At 45.3% G+C, this 12,856-nt stretch overlaps 1 long non-coding RNA gene across 4 annotated transcripts in view; it reads right to left on the reverse strand.

The window, feature by feature from the left end:
* Positions 1 to 7,087, reverse strand: part of LOC146063939 (uncharacterized) — a 28,576-nt gene extending 21,489 nt beyond the window's left edge. For 3 of the 4 annotated variants that reach the window (XR_014471714.1, XR_014471711.1, XR_014471713.1), the window contains exons 1-2: positions 6,064 to 6,557; positions 1,486 to 1,617 (exon numbers count right to left, since the gene is read on the reverse strand). This is a non-coding gene — a long non-coding RNA (uncharacterized LOC146063939). Of the gene's footprint in view, positions 1 to 1,485; positions 1,618 to 6,063; positions 6,558 to 6,786 lie in introns of those variants that run through there. The other variant, XR_014471712.1, reaches the window with a different exon arrangement.
* Between the last annotated feature and the right edge of the window lie 5,769 nt (positions 7,088 to 12,856).

The raw sequence follows: 12,856 nt of genomic DNA on the forward strand, positions 1-12,856 counted from the left end.
GCAGTCATCATCATCAATCTTTTGGTCGACAGTGTCAGGTCTAGGTTGACAGTCAATATATCAACCACTATTGGTCGATACATAAAAAAGGTCAACATGCATTAGGTTGACATGGTCAAAAGGTCAAAATTATCAAAAGGTTAACATGAGGGTTTTTGGGGCAATGTTGACATAGGTCCACATGGACACCATATTAATGTACCGCATCCCCTTACATGGCTTGCTGCACTCGCCATGTGCACTCGCCTTGCTGCACTCGCCTTGCTGCACTCGCCATGTGTCAAGCACTATTATATCTTATATATATCACTATCTTATATTCTAGGAAAAAGTAATCTGCTAAGGTATACCTATCAAGTTCTTTTCCAAAGTCGGGACAAATGCGCGTGCTGAATGCGAGCACCCAAAACCAGGGTCAGTGGCCTCATGTCCAGGTGGCATGGCCTTTTGTTGTAGTGCATCTCACGAGGACACACCGCTTATTTTTCTGATAGGGGGCATGGCCAGTGCTCTAGGAGCTGCTGGTCATGCCCCTGTCCCTTGCTTCAGTGAATAGATGCTGTTGGCATGTTTGAGGAGGCAGTGGCTGTGTGTGTAATGTCATACAGCCACGGGGGGAAACTGATCCAGACATACCTGCGATGTCCGGACCACATCCACAATTTTGCCATTGTGTCTGAGGTCAGCTGAGTAGTTTCAGCCACTCACAGCATCCTTACACTGCACACAACTTCCACATCCAATCCTATGTTAGAGTTCCCTGTTTAAACTGCCACCTATCCATTGCCAGTACAAAAAGTGTTCAAGAACTCCTTAGCTCCCATGACAGAAGCGGTTCCCAATTGCTGAGCTCTCGCCTCTGTAATAATTCTCTCCATTGTTTCAACTGAGTGCTTCTATGGTATCCCAAAATGTGAAGTGCTACTGTTTATTTACATGACTAAGTTGTGATAGAGAGCAGCTCTCAAAAATCAAACAGGGCTGAAAAGAGTGGGCTTATGGTCCTCCTGCTGATTGGGGAGATATGGTATTTGCAGAAGTTTTTCCAAGACCCTGCTCATAGGGATGTAGACCTATGGGCTTTAGACTACTCAAAGAAGTGGGACGGAGTAGAGAAAATAAATAAATTCTGCAGTCCAGTCTACAAGGGGTTCAGACGGGAGATTTGTGAAGCAGCAGCAGCAGCCATGTAATAGTGAGGACAGCCTTTATGGGCTGACAGGGCATTTAGAGGATGGAGCTGATTGTCCTTACAGCAGCTGCAGAACAGGACTTTAATGATCAGTGGTGGTCGCTCTCTGCAGGGATGTTGTCAGACAGATTTAGCTAATGGCCTGGTTCTGGAGACCAGTCGGATGATCGCCTGCAGACCATGTTGACTAAATACCCTGCTATAAATGTTGTATTCTGCTAGTTTCTGTAGGTTCTGTCATCGCTATCAGAGAGCTACTGTCACAATCTATACTCTCAAGTCTTGGTTTTTACCTTTGTGACTGTCCTGCTTAGCGCTGAGGTCTGATCACGCTAATAATCATTCTCAGTGCTCTCTCTGGTTCGGAACTTCCTGTGGGTGTTTCTCTGTTCTCAAATTCTCCTGTGTCCTAAATGCTGGAGTTCCTAAAGAAAGGCTAGATTATTTTGCAGAATTTTGCAGATTATTTGCAAAAGAGGCCTAAAGAACTGCAATCTGATTTTGCTAGTGCATGCAGTGCCTTATTACCGAATAGGAAGAATAGGCAATGACATACAGTATGGGCCTTTAAGGGGCCCGCGCCCAAGAATCTAAATGATATTGATGTGAAATTGAAAGATAATTGTAATAAAGCTTTCTTCAATTGTTTCCAAAAGATAAAAAAATTAGTCAACTCAAAGAAATGAAAACATCACATTTAAAGCTCTATATAGAAATACTGTATTAAAGTAATGTACCCATGAATACTGTACATTACAATTTCCAGATCTTTTTCTTTTTTTAAAATTCAGTAATTTTTATTGAAATTTTTCATAAAAGAACAAAGTAAAACATAAACAAAAGACAAGTATTTAGCAGCTAGGGGTACATAAAAGTCTGTTTGTTATGCGACAGTAAATACAAGAAGGGCACAAGATCTATACAATTGGTAAGGTATATACAATATATTGTCAATGTAACAATTATCACTGAAGCAAATTTGTGTTAGCTGATATCCCTGAAGGCGCCATTTGGATACCATACTAAGGAGATATTACGGAGTCTATACGTTGTGAGAATAGTCATAGAATTGATCATATATTGAGACATAGGGGGAAATTTACCAATATGAAAAACCTAGTTTTTCGTATTGGTATTTCCCCTACGGCTGCATACGACTGTTTCAGTCGTATGCAAAGTCGTGTTCCGGAGGGGAAATTACAAAGCAGTCAGATACGACTGCTTTGTAACCCTCCGATGGTGTAACAATTCGTATTAGCGGCACATATATACGGCCGCTTATACGAATTATTTCTAGCAGTCTGCACGGATCAGTCAGATCCGTGCAGGCTGCAGAGTGTAAAAAAAATAGAAAAATAAATAAATATAAAAAAAACGGCGTGGGGTCCCCCCCACAGCCGAAACCAGCACCAGGCTGACAGAGCCTGGAGCCGGTAATTAAAAATCAGGGAACCCGACAAATAGGGGTTCCCTGATTTTTAACAACCAGCCCCAGGCTCCTGCTCTGGGGCTGGTTCCCAAAATACGGGGGGACAAAATGACTAGGAATCCCCCGTATTTTAAGAACCAGCCCCAGGCAAAACCAGCCAGCAGGGTAATGCCACAGCCGGGGGGAGACTTTTTATGCAAGTCCCCCCGGCCAAAGCATTCATCCCTACCGACCAGTCAGCCTGGCCAGGGGCCCTGGGGGAGTGGGGACCCCCCCAATGAAGGGGTCCCCCCCCCTCCAGGACTTACCTGACCAGGCTGAAGCCTGGTACTTTCCCCGATGCCCCTGGGCGGTGGGCATCGGGCTGATTATGGTGTAAAAAAAAAAGATAAAACTATTGTTTTTTACTGTGGCACTACAAGTGCCAGCAAGCTGGGACTTGGAGAACCACAAGTCCCAGCCTGCTGGGCATTAAAGGGCCCGCTGGCACTTGTAGTTCCACAGTTAAAAAAATAGTGCACAAAACACACTGACACACATTTGAAATAAAAGTTTAATACACACATCACAAACACACTGATACTTACCTATCTTGATCCCGTCGGTAGGTCGCTGGCTCCAGTGTCGGCGGCTCCGGGTCGGCGTCCTGTCTGAAGAAAATCCATGTTGGACCTGTGGAAGTAAATCCTACTCGGGACTTTCAGAGCTGGAGAGATGTTGCCTCCTCGACGTCTGGACTAAGAATGAATTCTTGCCAATCAGGAGCCGACTTTACTGGCTCCTGATTGGCCACTAGGCGGCTCCTGATTGGCTAGAATTCATTCTTAGTCCAGACGTCGAGGAGGCAACATCTCTCCAGCTCTGAAAGTCCCGACAGCCGGCAGCGTAAACAAAGAAGAAGACAGAAGACAGAAGAGAAAGAATAAAGTCCTGGAAAAGAAGAGCGAAGACAGAAGACCATCCATGGAGGACCTGGTGAGTAGGATTTACTTCCACAGGTCCAACATGGATTTTCTTCAGACAGGACGCCGACCTCGGAGCCGCCGACCCGGAGCCGCCGACACTGGAGCTGCCGACACCGGAGCCAGCGACCTACCGACGGGATCAAGATAGGTAAGTATCAGTGTGTTTGTGATGTGTGTATTAAACTTTTATTTCAAATGTGTGTCAGTGTGTTTTGTGCACTATTTTTTTAACTGTGGAACTACAAGTGCCAGCGGGCCCTTTAATGCCCAGCAGGCTGGGACTTGTGGTTCTCCAAGTCCCAGCTTGCTGGCACTTGTAGTGCCACAGTAAAAAACAATAGTTTTATCTTTTTTTTACACCATAATCAGCCCGATGCCCACCGCCCAGGGGCATTGGGGACAGTACCAGGCTTCAGCCTGGTCAGGTAAGTCCTGGAGGGGGGGGACCCCTTCATTGGCCAGGCTGACTGGTCGGTAGGGTTAATGTTTTGGCCGCGGGACCTTATATTATAAGTGTCCCCCGGCTGTGACATTACCCTGCTGGCTGGTTGTGCCTGGGGCTGGTTCTTAAAATACGGGGGACCCCTAGTCATTTTGTCCCCCGTATTTTGGGAACCAGCCCCGGACCTGGAGCCTGGGGCTGGTTGTTAAAAATCGGGGAACCCCTATTTGTCGGGTTCCCTGATTTTTAATTACCGGCCCCGGCTCCTTCAGCCTGGTGCTGGTTACAGCTGTGGGGGGGACCCCACGCCGTTTTTTTTTTTAAATTTATTTAATTTTTCTATTTTTTTACACTGAAGCCTGCACGGATCTGACTGATCCGTGCAGGCTTAAAGCAAATAGAACAGGAAAATGGTGTTCTATTTTCCTGTCGTATTTGCATGCCTGTTTTACACCACTAAGCAGCCGTATTATCAGTACGGCTGCTTAGTACATCAGGAACCACCATTCTTTTGAATGGTGATTTCTGTCGTATCCTATCGATGGTGTAGGACATTCGTATTTGTAAATACAAATACGAATGTTCCATCTTTAGGACTACGAATTGTTGTATTTTTGGGATTGTAAATCCTGAAAATACAAATTCGTAAAAAAAAAGGTGTATTTCTCCCTACGAATACACCTTTTTTCTACGAATCCATTTTGGTAAATGTCCCCCATAGTGTCGCAAAGGGCTATATTAACTATTATATGCATACCTAGCTATCTAAAAGGAATGACACTTTAAACAAAACCCAAAATTAATATGCCCAGTACGAACAATCACAGAACTCCAAAGCCCCAAAATAAACCTTCCCACAAAGCCCCCACCCTGTATAACCTATCCCCAACCTAGGCATACCTTGAACCCGAACAATTATCCCCTACCCAACTAACTATACTAATTACCTAATCACATACCCCACTCACCATCCCATGTAAAAATATTAAAGGGATAACTGGCAAGGGCAAATAAGGAGAAGTTTCGCAATAAAACAATTTGACAGAGTAGGTTCACTCCGGTTACTACACATTAGTATTTTGAGAGATAGGCAGTGTAAAATATACATGAGGAAACGCGGGTAAAAGGGAAACCATTTACTGCCTCCCTACTGCAAATCAAATAATTACATATAGTGAGTTAAATACTATCTGACAAGGCCACAAATAACAGAAATAGTATGAAACCAAGAGGAAATAGAAACAGCATTCACAATATCGAGACATATTAGAATATCAATCATTAATCCAGCCAATATTCTGCGCTATGAAAGGAGAAAATCTCAAAGACAGCCCTGTGAACATAAACAGCAAAAAAAAATAAAGGCAAAAATGTGCAGATACGGCACTCCAATCTAGAGCAATCCGGCCAGCTTTCAGTCCCCTGGAGGAGCAAGGCATACTTTTTGAAAGGTTGGCACGTCTCTCGAGGACCAATAGGAGAAAAACTGAAATATGTAACAGTCAAAGTCCAGGAGCAGATCAGAGTTTCTAAAGATAGAATATAAGACTGGAGGCAAATTGTGTCACCAGCATCACACACAGCTGTAGCACAGCAATTTTTCTTTAATTTGCGCAGGTCGACATAGGAGTACATGTCCAATGTAGTATCTGGGATTGTAACAGGAGAGGACAGAGAATCAGTAGGGATAGAAATATCTCCCATATCAACTATATCATGTCTTCCAAGGGTAGAAGAAGAGGATGGGACAACACCCCGTATATCATCCAACTGACGATAGAGGCAGATAGTGGCGGCTAGCACACCACCAAGTATATATATGACAATGGCAGCCATAAGGGACTCTTTAACGATGTTGTATGTTCCAAAAAGTGAGTGATCCAGAAAATCAACAGAAATATTATGAAGAAAGGTTAGGTTATGCAGTTACATGTACCAGGTCACTATCAGTGTCGTAGCCAGATGTCCAGGCAGGAAAAATGACGTCAGCACTCCAAATGCACAGCGACTGGCACCACTCACTTCCTTGACTCACCAAATAACTGTGTTAAGTAGCAGCAAAGGGTCAACGAAGATTGCAGCTGCAGGGCTGTATCAGCCTGCATTGAGTGCCACAGCCCAATGGACATTCGGGCAGGGCAAGATGGCGATTACACTCCACGTGCGGTCAGCGGCATAACGTATCTGTTGAGACCCCGTCCCGCTTACTCTGCTGTATACTCGGGAGAGGCACCATCCCCCATCCCCAGCCCGCCGAATCACCCGAGAGGATATCGCTATAATGGACATAGGGTAACTCGGCACGGAGATTCCCGGCTTCTGGGACCCGGATCAGCAGCAGGCCGCAGCTGGCAACCCCCTCGGAACGGTAGATGGACTCCACTGGAGCACACCCCCAAAGGTACCAAATGCTCAGGTACGTTGTCTAACATCTAATATGGGCATCAGAGCCGCCGACAGGAGCATAACAGGATCTTAGACAGGATATTCAGTGGGAGCTCTGTAAAACTGCGGCCTATTCCTTGCTCGGCCACGCCACACCCCCAGGCAGCTGTGGTTATTAGGCAGATTAAAAGGAATGCCCCAAAATGGCCAGAGAAAACACGTGCTGGTTATGTGGAGGTTATATCACACATATATTGTGGTCCCCTGTACTCCGGGGGTAGTATGTTCCACAGACAGATGGGCAGTACACTATAATGAAAATGTAGCCCTGTAGTGGTTGCAGGCAGGCTCAAGGTCCCCCAGCAGTACTTACAGCGTTGCCCAGTATCATAGACGGCATCCTCCAGCAGACAGTTCAGCGCCACGTTGCCAGGCAGGTTGGGAGAGTGGTACAGTTAACCACTGGCAGTGTTGGAGATAGCGCCCAGAAGAGATCAGCAGCGCTGGCAGCATCACACCAGCAGCCCTCACCAGGGGCCACATGCAGGACGCAGCGGCACTGAGCAGAAGGGAGGAGGCCGCAGCTGGGCTCCTTTCATGCTCTCCTGGGTCCAGGCAGAGCAATGTGCCAGACAGACTTCACTGTTGTCAAGCTGGTGAGTGTTGCTGGTGATATTGCATCTTCCCACAGCAGGATCTGCAGTATAGAGCTGGGGATGTCACGCAGGATGGCTGCACAGGATTTTTAGAGCAGGAGAGCACTGACCCCACATCCCACTCCATTGGCTCCGTAGCCACGCTCCCCAGTTTACAGATCTTAAGCCCCATACACACTAGAAAGGGGCATCTGAGTGAAATCGGTACTTGTTTCCTAGCACGGCGCCCGTCGGGTCCCATTGCATACCTTAAATTAAGGTATGCGATGGGACCCGACTGACCGATTTCTGGCTTTTTAACAGCTTTCCCGACAATGTAAAAATCGGGTCCATTGCATGCCATTATAATGGCGTGCGATGCGACCAATGCGATGGACCCGATTTTACATAGGAAGCAATGTTAAATGGCCCCCCATACCAGATTTTTCATTGTATAGCCACCCAGATGGGTAATTTGTATGTCAAATGCCCCCCCCCCATTGTTAACGCCACCCCACGAGGGGACACGTAATACGTCTGAAGTAATGCCACGCTCCGGGCTTGGTGGCTCGCTGCGCTAGCCACACTATATAAAATCAACTCCACGCCGACTTGGATAGTGGGGGTATGAAAAGGTCGGAGGACGCGTACCGCCGCCCCTCGCGGGCTCGCGTCGCTCACCACACTTTGGGTTCATGTTGATTGTGGCGTGGCGTTAACAATGGGGGGGCATACAATGAAAAATGGGGTCTGGGGGGGGCATTTAACATTGGGGCCAATGTAAAATCGGGTCTCAGGGACCATTTAACATTGGTTCCAATGTAAAAAATCGGGTTGTTCGGGTCAATCGCATGCAATTTGGTTGCATGTGATGCGATTGACCCGATTTTTGCAACCCGAATGCATACAATTAAAATCGGTGGCGCCGTGCTAGGAAACAAGTACCGTGAAATCTTTTAAATATAGTCTAGTGTGTACACTCAATATCGTTAATGATGTGCTCTTCAGAGCATTGTTAAGGACCCTTTCCATCTGCTGAACATGCAGGTCAATTTTGCTATATAGCCAAATGACCAGCATGTTCAGCAGATCCCAGTGACGTCACTAAAATATATAATTTACTGATATCGTTCAACACACATATTGGCCACCAGGTGTATACATGCAGCTAAATTAAAAACGTACATTATTAGGAGATAATTTCTAAAATGGGCCAGAGATTTTCATTGCCTAGGAGCCACAGGGTTTAATCTGGCAATGAGTGCATGTTCTTCCCAGCCAGCTGACATTTGCTATGTATTGCACGGCAAGCTGTTGAATTTGATTTGTTCTGATGGCAAACTAAGGGCAAACCCCACACCTTGGTCTACTGTGCTACATCAATCTAAATTTGCAGTTACATTAGTGCTTTTAATTCCAGCAAAGTGCAATGTTACTACTCCACTAGTAAGCATCCTAAGGAAAAGCGAATGTAATGAGTATTAATTGTTAATCAGTAACAATTTAATGGTATTGGCTACTTTGGAAATTTTGCAGAAGCCCCCCAAAAAGTTTCCCTAGAATTACCCGGGCTTGCCTCTCTAATTTACACATTGAACCTGTCCCTTGTAGGTACATACACCTGACTGTCCAAGATTCTTATACCTAGACATGGGGTACCACACCTTCTTTGTGGATTCAGGGCTAGCTGTATTAAGACTTGACAAATGATCAAGTGAAGGGTGAAAATACCAGCCAATCAGCTCCTAACTGTCATGTTACCGGCTGGTTTAGAAAAAATCACAGTTAGTGGCTGATTTGCTGAGTAATTTGACGATCCACATGCTTTTCAACGAGACAATTTTTATGACAGTCGAAAGATCGTCACTTGGATTGAAAATCTGTAAAAAATGAAGAAATTTGGCACGGATTGAATCCCTCCCCTGCCTGTATACTCTACCAGTCCCAATAAAGATTTCAAAATCAATAGTAAACTGTCACGTCTGGAGTAGCACCAGCTGCAGAATATCATAGGCTGGGTGCTTTGACGTATGGAGGTTGCATCCACGACAGAATGGAGGAAACAATGAGGATAAAATATAATGAATTTAATAAAGATATTGCAGACAGTGATAATGATGGTATAAAACGGTATATGGTAAATATGCAAATATAAAGTCAATTGTCCAGTAGGTTATTGTAATAGATAATGAGGCTTGGTACTTGAAGAATATTGCAATATAATTTGAAGAGTGGAATTGAATATAAACTGGAGTGGAATACTTAAGGGTTGCAGAAGGAATTGAGGATTGGATGATTTGAAGAACGAATAAAGATTGTATTGCAGATTGGATGATTGATTGAAGATTGGAAGATTGAATGATTGGTTGAAGATTGGAAGATTGGATGGTTGGAGATTGGAAGATTGGATGATTGGTTGGAGATTGGAAGATTGGATGGTTGGTTGAAGATTGGAGGATTGGATGGTTGGATGAAGATTGGAGGATTGGATGGTTGGATGAAGATTGGAGGATTGGATGGTTGGATGAAGATTGGAGGATTGGATGGTTGGATGAAGAATAATATTAAATGAAGAATAATGAATGAAGAAGAGTTGTCCTTTGCTGTATGAGGTCGTGGCTGCTGCCAGAGGTAACCGTGGAAGTAACCGTTGGGAGAGTAGCAAGGTGAGACCCCTTAGAGGACCTGACCTTGCGATCCACATTGGCGGTAAGCAGAGTCCGATGGTACGTGAAGCAGTGAACGGCCAGCAGGATCTCTTCAGGGAGAAGCTCAGGATCGTAGCGAGAACTACAGAGCCAGGTAGGAGAGGATAAGCTCAGGATCGTAGCGAGTAACTACAGAGCCAGGTAGCAGCAATGATGCTGCGGGGTGGACATCATTGTACTGACTGCCAGACTAGCCTGAGCAGTCAGTACTTACCAGGTGAGCTGCGCCGGGATTGGTCAGGCAATCAGGCAGAGAGGCGGAGCTGTGCAGGAGAGGCTGGGGAAACCAAGAAGATAGCGCCCGCCAGAGAGGGCGACAGATTCTAGCCGGCCCTAATGACACGCAGCTGCGCAAGCACCGGCCTCCACTCAGTCGTTGACCAGGCACAGACACACATGGCGGCATGCTACTCACATCCTGCATGGAACTGGAGCAAAATACACTGGCGTCACCACGCTGTGACAGCGCAGCCATATGTACCCCAGTGGAGCCAGAGACATGATCAGAGGTGAGCGCCATTGTTCTAGTACACCTAGGGTCCAGGGCTGAGCACAGCACAGGGGTCTTGGGCAAACGCCATGGTGGATGTGACATAAACAAAAATTGTGACATTTTATTCATCATAGTATATATCAATAAATTAATTATGTGATCTAATGGGCAGTGTAAAAAATTAACAATTGTAAAAAATGAATGCATCATGCTATTATCATCTAGAGATAGTGGGAGCTACTTATTATTCATTATTGATAGCATAAAAATCTTTTGAAAGATATGAACAGGCAAACAAATGACTGTAGTTAGAGAAAATGCAGAACCATGAGCCAAAGTGACTCTGACCACGTTGCATTTTTCACAGATGTCTCCCAGATGTAATTCCAAGTTTATCTTTGAATATTTGAATAGTAAGGCCAGACAGCAGTTAATTCAGACACTAATGTATGATAATAACCAGTTTGTTGTATGTACATTCAGAAACTCTTCTACACGGCGATCATACAATCCGTTCTCTGTTCCTCAATCATAGTATGGTTTGGTTCGGCCTTAGCTCATTACAGACATAGACTACAACGCATCGTGAATACAGCAGAGAAAATCATAGGCACAAATCTCCCTGCAGTTGAGAACATCTATCATGCAAGGGTCCTGAAAGGAGCTGGTAGGATCATCGAGGACAAGTCCCACCCTGCACATGACCTGTTCCGGAGGCTACTGTCTGGCAGACGGTACAGCTTAAGGCCTACAAGGACTACTAGACACAGAAACTGTTTTTTCCCCCAAGCGGCCATCCTACTGAATTCTTCTCTAGCGTATCCCTCACACATCCCCAACCAAATAGTCAACTAATGCCCCCTCCATATGTCATGTTGATATGCTGCATATTGTCTTATTGTATGTTCTAATGTAATGTAAGTAATGTAATCTAACGTATTGTCACAGCAAGCGGTAGTTATCGGAAACAAATTCCTGTGTGTTATGCATCTTGTATTGATACACCTGGCAATAAACTGATTCCGATAAATAACTTCTGTCCACTGTATGCTTAATACCTATGATGGCAGGAACCATGTAACCTGTGAGTTTTTAAATAGGTCTGTTTTTATATAGGACTGTGTAATTGTGTGACCCTTAATATTATCACATGATATTAAATTGAATGGTTAGATCAAAGTTCAACATTTGTAATTCACATATCCAGTCACATGAATGAAATGTCTATAAATGCCGCAACCGATAGGTAAGGCTCGTATGATATCAGCGGTTGTATGTTAATGGTCAATCTTTTAGCATCACTCTTGGAAAGGAAGCAACTATTCAAACAAAGTTGAAAGTTAATTCCGTGTATTATCTCAAGAATTTTCCTCAAACATTTCTTTTCTAAGCAGTGTAGTTTAACTTTTAACCAATATATAATGGGGAAATATGTAAGGGCTAGTAAAAAGCCAGACAAAATTACAGTTTAGTCCCTATCTGCTCCTACTTCCAATCTCTGTCTTCACAGCTCCTTTTTAGGGATGGCAATCGACCATCGATGATTCAAAATCATTGATGGTTTATGTTGAATACTTTTTTTATCGATGGGAGAGAACCAGATGGTTTTCCTTCATCGATGGCACAGCAAAAAATTTTTTTGGGGTGGGGTTTACAAAGTTCCGGGGTACGGAGCATAGCTCCGAGCCTCTGTACCCACAAAGCCCTGCCCCAGTGTTTTGTTTGGCCCACATGCCAAACAGTCAAACACAATGGATGACCATTGTCCCTATCCAGGAGAAAAAAAAACAGCTGTTCCATTGATGGAGGGAAGCCATCTGGTTCTCCCCCATTGATGGCAAAAGTATTCGACATCGGCCATGAACCATCGATGATTTCAAATCATCGATGGTCGATGGCCATCCCTAGTTTGAATACTTTGAAACATATCATTTATGCTTCACTTTTTGTTAAGTAGTAATTTGGTCTGTCGAGTGGCCCACGGTGTTGACGCGGCTGCAGCCTCCGGCGCAGGATGAGGCCTAGGCAGCGGCAGGAATCAGGATGCTGTGCCCCCCCCCCCCCCCCCCCCCATCTGCCCGGAGGAGGACTGTAAGCAGAGGAGGGTAATACGGAGGATGGAAGTGGATGCCTTCCCAGCGCAGGCCACGTTCCCAACCACCAACATGGTATGGCTCCCCCCTCTTCTCCTGCATCCAGGACAGCAGGACCCCCCAGGTCATGAACACCCAGCATGCCCTGCGAGGGAGCGGAGTATGGCTCCTGCATCAGGCTGGAAATTATGGACTTCAGTCTAGGGAGGGCCCAAGCTCCAACTTCTGGCCCCCCACCTCACAGCCTCACTGACTCCAGCCAGGGCTCTACAGCCTTTGTATCCATCCTGTTGTATGCTGTAAAAATGGTCTGTTGAGCCCTTCTGGTACTGTGAGTAGCATGATCAAGATGGTGCCGCAATATGGCTGCCTAGGAACTGTACACTCAGCCATACATACCCCTGTGTCTCTTCTGTCTTGTACACTGCATAACTGCACTGTCTCTGCTTAACTGTTAGGTACCTGGCTGCTGCAACAACCAGTGGCGCCACTGATGGCTGCCTAGGTGCTGTGC

The sequence above is a fragment of the Crinia signifera genome, chromosome 3 (genome assembly GCF_055691185.1).
Source record: "Crinia signifera chromosome 3, ASM5569118v1, whole genome shotgun sequence".
Lineage (NCBI taxonomy): Eukaryota > Metazoa > Chordata > Amphibia > Anura > Myobatrachidae > Crinia > Crinia signifera.